Source organism: Leuciscus leuciscus (assembly GCF_965113295.1).
Source record: "Leuciscus leuciscus genome assembly, chromosome: 15".
NCBI classification, from domain to species: Eukaryota; Metazoa; Chordata; class Actinopteri; order Cypriniformes; family Leuciscidae; genus Leuciscus; species Leuciscus leuciscus.
In genome coordinates this window covers 3,647,075-3,659,977 of record NC_138739.1, presented here as the reverse complement: position 1 = coordinate 3,659,977, position 12,903 = coordinate 3,647,075, and the positions used below count along the sequence as shown (strand labels likewise).

General features: G+C 38.8%; 1 long non-coding RNA gene and 1 pseudogene across 2 annotated transcripts; one reads left to right on the top strand and one right to left on the bottom strand.

The window, feature by feature from the left end:
- Positions 1 to 874: 874 nt before the first annotated feature.
- On the bottom strand, positions 875 to 3,714 carry LOC309476335 (annotated as a pseudogene). Its single transcript has one exon. The product of its transcript is annotated as an uncharacterized misc_RNA (transcript).
- A 2,417-nt stretch (positions 3,715 to 6,131) lies between these two features.
- LOC309476498 lies at positions 6,132 to 11,997 on the top strand. The gene is made up of 3 exons (XR_014198210.1): positions 6,132 to 6,183; positions 7,160 to 7,192; positions 11,927 to 11,997. It is a non-coding gene; the product is annotated as an uncharacterized lncRNA (long non-coding RNA).
- Positions 11,998 to 12,903: the final 906 nt, after the last annotated feature.

Here is a 12,903-nt window from a genome sequence, read left to right as displayed (position 1 = left end):
GCCTTGAAGTCATGAACGCATGAACTAATTGTTCTGCATTTGTCAATGAGAGCATATGACGTAATTTAGATATATTTTTAAGATGAAAAAATTTGTTTTTTTACAGATGCTAAATACGTGACTTTCAAATGAAAGATTGGTATCAAAGAGCACACCCAGGTTCCTAACCGACGATGAAGACTTGACAGAGTAGCCATCAAGTGTTACAGTATTCTAGGTTATTACGTGAAGAAGTTTTTTGTCCAATAATTAGAATCTCTGTTTTTTTCAGAATTAAGTAGTAGGAAGTTGCTAGTCATCCAGTTTTTTATATCAGCTATGCATTCCATACATTTTATGAATTGGTAAGTTTCGTCGGGGTGTGAAGAAATATAGAGCCGAGTATCATCAGCATAACAGTGAAAACTAATGCCATGCTTCCTAATGATATCTCCTAATGGTAGCATGTACAGAGTGAAACAGCAGCGGTCCTAGTACTGAGCCTTGTGGTACACCATACTGAACTTGTGATTGATGAGACATCTCTTCATTTACTGTTACAAACTGATAACGGTCAGATAAGTATGATTTAAACCATGCTAATGCAATTCCACTAATGCCAACATAATTTTCGAGTCTATTTAAAAGAATGTTCTAGTCAATAGTGTCAAATGCAGCACTAAGATCGAGTAACACTAATAGAGAGATACAACCACGATCGGATGATAAGAGCAGATCATTTGTGACTCTAACGAGAGCTGTCTCTATGGTACGGTCTAAATCCTGACTGAAAATCCTCACAGATATCATTACTTTCTAAAAATGAACATAGTTGTGAAGATACAGCCTTTTCTAGTATCTTTGACAGAAAAGGTAGATTCGAGATCGGCCTATAATTGACTAATTCTGTAGGATCAAGTTGCGGTTTAATCATAGCCAGCTTAAAGGTTTTTGGTACGTATCCTAATGACAAAGATGAATTAAAGGTAGGGTAGGTAGGAATTGTCTAAAAAACTTATTTTCCAAATTTGTTTAAACTTTATTTATATATCAATACATAATTTAAATGTAAGTACTCTGAAAAAGAATGTATAAAAATCGAGTGTCTGTAGACCTCTCACGACTGTTTTAAATACAGCTCATTATTTCCATTCACTCCACCCCCTCCCTTCTGGGCTCCTTCCAAAGCCACGCCCCCAAAACACATGAACGCGCGACTCCGACCGCTGAGCTGGAAGACGCATTATTTACCTGAGACGAGCGGAGAGGAGCGCAGTGCATGCAGTGACATCATGTCAGAATCACATGTAATAAAAAAATCTAACTTTATCATTATGAATATAAACAAATAAGATGTATTTTAGTACTCACTATCAAGCTAGCATTGGTAAAGTTTAAAATATATATTTTTTGATTCGCTAACGAGCTAGTTATATCTATAAGGCAAAGCTAAAAACAGGTTGCATTGATACACATTTTTCCATTACCATCAGTTACACTGTGATGAAGATGAATTTCGTGTAAGATTCATAACATATATGGTGTTCTGCATGTAAGAGTTTCCATGATGAAAACATTGCTGACTCTGATGAGGACTACACTCCAGAGACAAGTACCGCATCGTCAGCTCGAGGACAGGTCCGGGGTCGAGGGCGAAGCAGAGGAGGTCGTGCAAGAGGCCGTGCAACTAGGGTCCGATGATATTGACACGCGTTTTATTTCTTTGTTTATCCAAAGACTTTTTGTTCATTACCTTTTCTAGTACTGTCTTCCTTTTTTGCCTTGTTTGCCTTCGCTAACTGCATATGCCGGTAATGCGAATTTTGATTGCTCTTTCTCAGCCATTGTTTTGCTATTCCTAGGTTCCGTGCCTCTTGAATTCCTCAAATCAAACGGGTGCGCGGAAGTGGGCAGATCCTGTGGCAAAAGGGTGGTTGCCATGGTTGCGAGAGAGAGTGACAGTCGCCTAAGCCAATCCTTTGTTTCGTCCCTGATGGAAATAATGAGCTGTGTTTAATGCAGATTAAACGGTCTAGAGTCACTCGATTTTTATACTCTTTTTTTCAGCGTACTTAAATTTTAATTATGTATTGATATATATAGAAAGTTTAAACAAATGTGGAAAAAAGTTTTTTATAAAATTCCTACCTACCCTACCTTTAATGATATTAAGAAGAGGATCTATGACCTCTGGAAGCATCTCTTTCAGTAGCTTTGTCGGTATAGGGTCTAAGATGCATGTTGTCGATTTAGATGATTTAACGAATTTAGAAAATTCTTCCTCTCCTATAATAATGAATGAATAGAATTTTTCTTCAGGGAGACTACGATGCACTGCCTGATGCGATAGTGTAGTAGACTTTAAAAACTTAAAAAAAGTTTGTAAAGTCATTACTGCTGTGTCGCTTGAAAACGTCTGGGGTTGAAGCTTTATTTTTCATTAATTTAGTCACTGTTTCAAATAAATACCTAGGGTTTTGTTTGTTTTACTCCTAATAGGGTTGAAAAATAAGCAGATCTGGCAGCTTTTAAGGCCTCTCTGTATGCAATCGAGCTCTCTTTCCATGAAATGCAAAATACCTCTAGTTTTGTTTTCTTCCAGTTGCTCTCCATTTTTCTGGCTGCTCTCTTAAGGTCCCGAGTGTGCTCGTTGTACCACGGTGTCAGACTATTTTCTTGAATCTTCTTTAAGCGCAACGGAGCAACTGTGTCTAAAGTACTGCAAAAGAGAGAGTTAAAAGTTTCTGTCGCAATATCGGATATTAAACCAACAATAGGACAACAATATACAAGTGCTGTGACCTTTCCCAGTTTCGTCTATGTGACCAGCCCACACAGACTTCTGGCAAGTTATTTTGACTCTTAGATATCATTAAAATTAAGAAATATACTGAAGTCTGGACCTTGGTGACTTCATAACTGGCTACAGCCGTGGTTGTGGCTGGTTAGACAAACTAATAGGAAAGAGAGGTGGCATCGCACTTGAAAGTGCTGGAACTGAAGATAAGCTACTTAATGTGAGTTTTTGTATGACTGCGTAGATTAGATGATTGAGTGAAGCTCTTCCCACATGCAGTGCAGTGATACGGTTTCTCTCCAGTGTGGATCCTCTCGTGTGTTTTCAGATGTCCTGACTGATTGAATCTCTTGTCGCAGTGTGAACACTTGTAAGGTTTCTCTCCAGTGTGGATTCTCTAGTGCCGTTTCAAATCTTCAGCTGTGAAAAAAGTCTTCCCACATTCAAAGCACATATGATTTCTTACACCAGTGTGTATTTTCTGATGTTCTTTTAAATTCTGGTGAAGTGAAAAACTCTTTCCACAAAAATAACATGAATGTGGTTTCTCCTGTGAATGAACTGTCATGTGTTTCTTCAGGTTTGAAGCCCTCAAAAATGTTTTGCCACATTGATCACATTCATGCAGTTTCTCTCCAGTGTGGATGATCATGTGAGACTTAAGGTGTCCTTTATGTGTAAAACTCTTCCCACACTGATCACATGTGAATGGTTTCTCTCCAGTGTGGATCCTCATGTGTGTCTTAAGGGTTCCTTGTTGTCTAAAACTCTTCCCACACTGATCACATGAGAACGGTTTCTCTCCAGTGTGGATCCTCAAGTGAACATTGAGATTCTGTTTGTATGTGAAACTCTTTCCACACTGATGGCAAGTGAATGATTTCTGAGATCTTCTTTGATGTTTCTCCACCTCATTCACTTCTTCATTCTCATCCATCGGGCCTGCAATTAAAAGTTAAAAAAAGTGCTCCGTAAATCAATAAAAGAAAAATTATGTAGTAAAAACAAAAACAAGAAAACCCCAGATGTAATAGCAGAAAGTATAAAGTTGTGTTCAAACAACTGTTATACAAGATTATGATGATTTTGATCCATTATGTCATCATTTTTCATGAAAGGGGTACATTAATTTACTAGACATTTTTTTTTTTTGTCATTAGTCACAAATCTATAGAGCCCCTAACAATGGGATATTATGATCGGAGGAAAAAAAAATAATTTTTTAAATGGCGGATTCAGCCGATTATGATTGGTCAGATCGCCTGTCAGTCAAACTCCCTGCGAAGGGTCATTTGGGACAGCCTTCGTCGCGCCGCAGTGGCGCAATCAGCCTTCAAAGGATGCAGCTACTGTATTACATAGCAAAATATCTATAAAACAGCACATCAATCAAAAACAAGGGTAAAACAGCTACTGATGTAGACAGACATCCGGCTCATCCATATTCGAATATAATAGGCATTTAAAAGCTTTATCGGGAAATTTAAAACATGGAAAGCCCCGAAAGCAATTATTATATTTTGACTTTTAGATTTAACTGAAATTATGAAATGTTTTATTCTTGATGGAAGGAGCAGACAATAAAATGTACAATAAAATTAATACTTGCTGCAGGAAATACACAAAGTATGTAAAAGTAAAAAAACGATTGAGACAGATCTCCCTCTTTATTGTCTAACAATATATCAAAGCATCTCAAGAGAATGAAAGTGAAGAAGGCCAGTTGCAAAGCTAGAATACAGTATATCTCGCATCTGCGTTTTATGAAATACACCGTAAGTGGAAGAATAACTATTTAATATGAAAACAACAATGAAGAACAAGTTAAAAATAAATCAGCCTCTTCTTCAGCTTCAGTTTGTAAAAATACTGTAGAAAACTTGTACTTTCCTTCATAAAAACCCACAAAAATTAACATAAAATTAAACTCATAATAATATAGCAAACTTATATATAAGAGATATTGTTCTTTAGGAATCAGAGTTGAAACTGCTGGTCTTGAAGATTAACTTTATTCACTGTGATAAATTTAGATGATGTTTCTCCCATATCACACAGCTACGAGTGTGATATTGCGTTTATACAACAGTTTGAAGGCACAAGTGAGTAAAAGAATGACAAACAACAACGGAGTGTCTTTAAAAACCCTCTTTTGTGCAGAACTACTTCCTTCTGCCACGGATTCAAAGTCGCTTCATTGACGCTTATTGTATTATATAGAGTAGAGTATTATGAGAGAGATTGACTAGTGTATTACCTGCATCTGATATAGCATTCATTCCTCGATGTCAATTATAGTATATCCATTATAAAAAAATTGGAATGAATGTCCACTGAGGAAAGCGATCTTTGTCTTTGTCTTTTTAAAAGATTTCCCACAACATCACTAAAACAAGTTCCTTGTTCTGACTAACTCTTAAAGACAGCCATCAACGGTGTAATACTGTAACTTTCACTGAAGTCCATATATCAAACACTAACGGACCATTTCTCAATACCAATTACAGCATACTATTTATAAAATAATATTTATTCAACAACATTTAAATTTACAAGACAGTATATACACTATAATACAGCAGACAATATAATAGCCATAATAAAAGACAGTAAACGCAAGCAAACTATTGAGTCAAACTATAGTACATGATTTAAGTTAAATATAGCCTAAATATAAAGTTATGAAACTTTATTTTCTCCTTAACCCAAAGATTGCCTGTTTGATAAACCCTAAATGAATGACATCAATGGTGGATTTGCTGACTGTTGCAATATGTTTTATGTTCTCCCGAGAAACTCTGTGTCGGCCTGCATAATGTTTTGCATTGAAACTTTACGTTTAGGGGGAACGCAAATCATTCTGCAAGCAAACAAAAAGTTTCTAGGGGGAACATAAAACATTTTGTTTTCAAATCAAAGTTTCTCATGGGAAAATAAAGGTTTATGTAAGGGAGATGTAAGGGTGGCATCAGGCAGTGGTTCACGCTTTAGGATTGTCAAATGACTAAAGAAATGTCAAGTCAAGTCAAGTTTATTTGTATAGCGCTTTTCACAATACAGATTGTATCAAAGCAGCTTCACAGTATTAAATTAAAATAATACAACAAAGTTTGTTTCAAGAGGAATTTATTGATTGATAAAATTAAATTAAATATCCCCAAAATATCCCCAAATGTCTCGTCTATTACAACACACCGCTACCAACGATGGATATAAGTGCAGTTAGTAGGGCTGGGAAAATAAATCAATGCATCTCGAGTCATAGATCGATTCCAATATTTTCCAAATGCATCGCCATTCTCTCTCGAATCGATTCTGAGCTTAGTTTTTAATAGAAGATGGCGCAGTAGGCTAGTTTTACAGCAGATGGCGCTGTAGGCTAGTTTTAACAGCAGATGGCGCTGTAAGTTAGTTTTTAACAGCAGATGGCACTGTAGGCTAGTTTTTAATCGAAAATGGCGCTGTAGGTTAGTTTTTAACAGCAGATGGCGCTGTAGGCTAGTTTTTAACAGCAGATGGCGCTGTAGGCTAGTTTTTAATAGCAGATGGAGCTGTAGGCTAGTTTTTAATAGAAGATGGCGCTGTAGGTTAGTTTTTAACAGCAGGTGGTGCTGTAGGCTAGTTTTTAATAGAAGATGGCGCTGTAGGCTAGTTTTTAATAGAAGATGGCGCTGTAGGTTAGTTTTTAACAGCAGATGGCGCTGTAGGATAGTTTTTAACAGCAGATGGCGCTGTAGGCTAGTTTTTAACAGCAGATGGCGCTGTAGGCTAGTTTTTAATAGCAGATGGAGCTGTAGGCTAGTTTTTAATAGAAGATGGCGCTGTAGGTTAGTTTTTAACAGCAGGTGGTGCTGTAGGCTAGTTTTTAATAGAAGATGGCGCTGTAGGCTAGTTTTTAATAGAAGATGGCGCTGTAGGTTAGTTTTTAATAGAAGATGGCGCTGTAGGTTAGTTTTTAACAGCATATGGCGCTGTAGGCTAGTTTTTAACAGCAGATGGCGCTGTAGGTTAGTTTTTAATAGCAGATGGTGATGTAGGTTAGTTTTTAACAGAAGATGGCGCTGTAGGCTAGTTTTTAACAGCAGATGGCGCTGTAGGCTAGTTTTTAACAAAAGATGGCGCTGTAGGCTAGTTTTTAGATGGCGCTGTAGGCTAGTTTTTAACAGAAGATGGCGCTGTAGGCTAGTTTTTAACAGAAGATGGCGCTGTAGGCTAGTTTTTAGATGGCGCTGTAGGCTAGTTTTTAACAGAAGATGGCGCTGTAGGTTAGTTTTTAATAGAAGATGGCGCTGTAGGCTAGTTATTAACAGAAGATGGCGCTGTAGGTTAGTTTTTAATAGAAGATGGCGCAGTAGGCTAGTTTTACAGCAGATGGCGCTGTAGGCTAGTTTTAACAGCAGATGGCGCTGTAAGTTAGTTTTTAACAGCAGATGGCACTGTAGGCTAGTTTTTAATAGAAAATGGCGCTGTAGGTTAGTTTTTAACAGCAGATGGCGCTGTAGGCTAGTTTTTAACAGCAGATGGCGCTGTAGGCTAGTTTTTAACAGCAGATGGCGCTGTAGGCTAGTTTTTAATAGCAGATGGAGCTGTAGGCTAGTTTTTAATAGAAGATGGCGCTGTAGGTTAGTTTTTAACAGCAGATGGCGCTGTAGGCTAGTTTTTAACAGCAGATGGCGCTGTAGGCTAGTTTTTAACAGCAGATGGCGCTGTAGGCTAGTTTTTAATAGCAGATGGAGCTGTAGGCTAGTTTTTAATAGAAGATGGCGCTGTAGGTTAGTTTTTAAAAGCAGGTGGTGCTGTAGGCTAGTTTTTAATAGAAGATGGCGCTGTAGGCTAGTTTTTAATAGAAGATGGCGCTGTAGGTTAGTTTTTAATAGAAGATGGCGCTGTAGGTTAGTTTTTAACAGCAGATGGCGCTGTAGGCTAGTTTTTAACAGCAGATGGCGCTGTAGGTTAGTTTTTAATAGCAGATGGTGATGTAGGTTAGTTTTTAACAGAAGATGGCGCTGTAGGCTAGTTTTTAACAGCAGATGGCGCTGTAGGCTAGTTTTTAACAACAGATGGCGCTGTAGGCTAGTTTTTAGATGGCGCTGTAGGCTAGTTTTTAACAGAAGATGGCGCTGTAGGCTAGTTTTTAACAGAAGATGGCGCTGTAGGCTAGTTTTTAGATGGCGCTGTAGGCTAGTTTTTAGATGGCGCTGTAGGCTAGTTTTTAACAGAAGATGGCGCTGTAGGTTAGTTTTTAATAGAAGATGGCGCTGTAGGCCAGAGTCCTGCAAATTTTGGTCAAACGGGTGAAAAATATCCAACTGTGTCGGATACGGGTGCGGGTCGGGTCGGACACGGGGGAAACGCGGGTCTAAACACGGGTTCAAAACAGTCACGTGCAAATGTAAAAATAAATGCATATTTTTAGGAACACATCTACAAAACTATGCCTGTATTTCAAGTTGATCAAATATATATTTTTTTTTTTTTTTTTGAGCCCGCGCCCTCCCATGAGTCTCTAGGCCTAACGTTACATTCACTTTTAAAAAATCACAACCACTCAAACTGCTGCATGAGTCGTCGAGATGGATAGTGAGGAGTTGAAAAAAAAAATAGCTAGAGGAGATTATAAAGTTGTCGACAATACTTCATCGAAACTCAAGTCCAGTGTTTGGGAGAAATTTGGGTCATCTCTGATGAAGAAAGCAACATTGTGAAAGGCTTTGCTGCATGCAAAACCTGCCTTAAAGTTTTCGTGTTCGATAGCCGAAAATATGGAACTTCGTCGCTGAGGAAGCACGCAGATACCTGCAGTAACATACCGAGCACCAGTTGTTCTATCGAACAGTATCTTTCAAAGGGGACAGAACTGAAGGTGCCTCGTAGAAATGATAAGGACACCATAACCAGGCTGTCTGTGAACTTTGTATGCAATGATATTAGACCCTTTGATGCAGTACACGGCGAGGGATTTTTTGCATTAGCACAAGGGTTGATAGATGTTGGTGCTCGGGCTGGTCGTGTGGATGTTAAACAACTACTGCCTGACCCTACGACGGTTTCTCGTGGTGTTAACAAATATGCAGAGGAGATTCGCCAAAAACTAATCCCAGAACTTAAAATGCAGTTGGAGGGGAGTAATGGAGCTGTTACTTTGGACATGTGGACTGACGATTACAGAAAAACCGGCTACCTTTGTGTTACTCTGCACTACATTAACAATAAGTGGGAGCTTATCGAACGAGTGCTGTGTACCTCTGAGTGGGACAGTTCACTGCGTAAAACGGCTGACAACATTAAACCAGCCATCATCAGCGCATTGCGTAAATTTGGCATTGATGAATTCTACTCCAAACTCGTGTATGTGACAGATAGGGGCGCAAATATTGTTGCAGCCCTGCGTACAGTGACCAGATTGAGCTGCGCTGCCCATATTTTTAATACTGTCCTGTACACTACATTCAAACCGTCCCAGGAGGATATGTACGGGGAAGAAGTAACTGCAATGATTGACTCGGCCAAGTCACTGGTGACATATTTCAAGCAGACCAACCTCCAGGCTCGCCTGAAAAAGACTCTTAAAAACTCTGTAGAGACACGTTGGAATTCCCTGCATACAATGCTAGAGTCTATCAGCAGTCAATATGAAGACATCCGCACACTTCTGGAAGAGCGAGGGGAAGTTGACCGCCTCACAAATTTGGATGAAGAGGTCCTCTCCGACTTTGTTGCATTCCTGGAGCGATTTAAGGAAGCCACTAAAGCGTTAGAGGCATCGAAAACCCCGACCCTCCATCTAACCATTGTTTGGTATGAGCGCATCAGACGCCACTTGCGAGCTTCTTCAAATGATAGCATGACCATGTCCTCACTGAAGGAGAAATGCCTCAGTATTCTCCAGGACAAGTTCGAAATTCATTGTTTACACAGACTTGCAATGTTCCTGCATCCTAAACTGAAAAGTATGAAGCTACTTGCTGACAGTAGTGAAGTGGCAAGCGTGCACAGTGAGATGCGGCGCCTTGTGAAAGGTCAGTATTAATGCAAATACAGCCACAGGGGAAAAAATAATATTTTTATTAAATAACATTTGAAAACCTGTATAAACTGAACACCAAATAACAATACATCTGAGTAATAGTTCTGTATTTAAACACAAATAATCTAGATCAAAATTGTAGAGACACACCAGAACATTAACTATTGAGAGGTGATGACGCGTTCATGAAAAATGTCACAAAGAAACGGCAAAAGTAGCCTAATGATTAGGCTATTGAATATGTCAAATATAGCCAGGAGACAGAGCAGTCTGTTTTCTTTCGTTTTGAATTGTTTTGTTTAAAAGTACACATTTCAAGCTTTCTATACATTTCTCAGGTGGTCTGTGAGGCATGTAGCTTATACGCTGAGTTTCGTTAATTTCCAGTTCATGCGCCGTTGCCTCCGCGCTCTGGCGTGTCCTGATGCCTGCTATTATTTCTTATTTCTTAAATTCAGACAATTGGTTATAAAACATTGATTAAAATTAAGATAAAATTAATACAAAACGAAATTAACTTTAAAGAAAGGCTTTATACAATAAGAAACTTAATGAAGTGGTCAATAATGTCTGCCCACTCTGTCTCCCGACATATTGCACAACTTATGATCTTAGGCTACTATGCTTTTCACTTCTCATATAATCAACATTGATGAAATAATATATAAATATATATAAAATTGTGAAACTAAATGTTTTCTTTAATGACTAGCCTACCACACGTAGGCCTAATAGCCTACAGTAGCCCTATATATAATTTTTATGTCGGAGCGGGATTTGGCCGAAAGAAAAATGATTTGCCACCTAAAAGTTACAGATTTTTTGTGTCACGTAGGCATTGTGTATTTCCCTCATATTAAATATAAAATGCATGTGTAGGCTGATATTTTTCCTTTATTAAGGGAGTATGGAGATATAAACAGACGTTTCCATATATTGGTATTAAATGCATTTTTATTTTCATTCATAAAATGCAGTTTTGACTGCAAATGTCACGTCCATACAATTTTTTGCACTACAATATTTGTTTACATTTATTATAGACCTTAAGGATAAGCATGGAAGTCCTGAGGAGCAGTGCCACCACCCCCCACCGAAGAAGCGAGTTCGAGTGTCGGCGGACACTTTATCTGACGTGGAAGATTCCAGTGATGAGGGCCCGCAGTATCAGGACGAAGTGGCTGCTTACATCGATCACAAATCGCCAAAAGATGACCATTTTGACATTTTGTCATGGTGGCAAGACCATGCTCACCTTTTCCCTAATATTGCCCAGATTGCGAGGTCTATCCTCGCCATCCCTGCATCCAGCGCCGCAAGTGAGCGAGACTTCTCTTGTGCTGGATACGTTATCCAAGAGCGGAGGAGTCAGCTGAAACCGTCAACAGTGGACGATGTGCTTTTTTTACACAGCAATTTAAAACACCACAAATAGGATCTAATCACCTCGCACTGGATTCATAAACGGGACAGTTTCACGTCTCAGCCCTAATTGTAAGGCTGTGTATAGTTAAGTAGCATAATGCACAGGCCGGCCGGTGTATGTATAGCGTTTAGGATTCGCATACAACTGGACTTTTCTTTCATTTAAAAGTATCACATAGCTGTTGTTATTGTCTAATTTAACACTGTTAAGTAGGCCTATGTGTGGTGTGAAATTGTCTGATGTGCTAGACGAAATTGCATTGTTTTGTGGTAACGTTAGCCATGTTCTTTATAGGCTATCGGCTTTTTGACAGCTTTGGCTGTTGTCCTTGTGTTAAGGCAAGCCGCCAAAGGCAATAAAAATGTGAAAAAAGTGTGTCTATAATGTGATTGGCTAAACTGATTTTATTTCGGGTGCGGGTCGGTTCTCGGTTCTATTTTAAGCGGGTCGGGTCGGGTTGCGGATTTTAATTAGTGCTGCTGTCGGAAAACGGGTCGGATGCGGTTTTAAGCACTGCGGGTACGGGCAGGTGCGGGTTTACAAAATCGGACCCGTGCAGCTCTCTGCTGTAGGCTAGTTATTAACAGAAGATGGCGCTGTAGGTTAGTTTTTAATAGAAGATGGCGCTGTAGGCTAGTTATTAACAGAAGATGGCGCTGTAGGCTAGTTTTTAATAGCAGATGGCGCTGTAGGTTAGTTTTTAACAGCAGATGGCGCTGTAGGCTAGTTTTAACAGCAGATGGCGCTGTAGGTTAGTTTTTAATAGCAGATGGCGCTGTAGGCTAGTTTTTAACAACAGATGGCGCTGTAGGCTAGTTTTTAGATGGCGCTGTAGGCTAGTCTTTAACAGAAGATGGAGCTGTAGGTTAGTTTTTAATAGAAGATGACGCTGCAGGCTAGTTATTAACCCTCTGAGGTCGAGAAACGCGCCGACGCGTTTTGCTGGATTTTTTTCACATAGCAGCAACATAAACTTAAATTACTCCGTCATTTATGGTTATACAGAAAAAAGAAATATAAAAAAATAATCTGTGATATTTCTACTTTTGTATGTGTCCACTTACAATCAAATCAAAACATTGTGCTTTTGTAAAATAAAGAAAATAAACAGGGTGTGCGTTCTGCCTCTCCGTCGCGGTGAACTTTTTTTTCTTGAGCACGTCTATAAACTGAAACATAACTCAGCAAATACTTCTCACACATTTATGAGCCATATACCTTTATACACATTTAAGTGTGTACTTTTAAATGATCGGATTCAAACTGAAAACAAATATTCTCTGTTTAAGTAATTTGTATAAAACCAACAGGATGTCCAGTATCTCAAACGCTTGCTAATTATTTTTTAATTCGACACGCCCACTCGCGCAAAAGATATTCACATGCAAATCTCCACATGGAACGCGAACGCCCTCGTTACCTCAAACACAAAACACCAAAACACTTCACAAGTCTCTGCTTTTCGTCGAGTTTGGAAGACACGTCTGAGCTTACATTGGATTTACCTCAGAAGAAGAAGAACGCGATTTGAAGACAAGAAAGATGTAAGGTAAGAAATTCTTACTTATTAGTTTATGGTATTGTTGCATAAACTTCACATTGCAGTTGAACTGTTGCTAGATATATGGTGAATATTATACTATTTAGACCCGTGTTTACTGTTAAATACTGTTT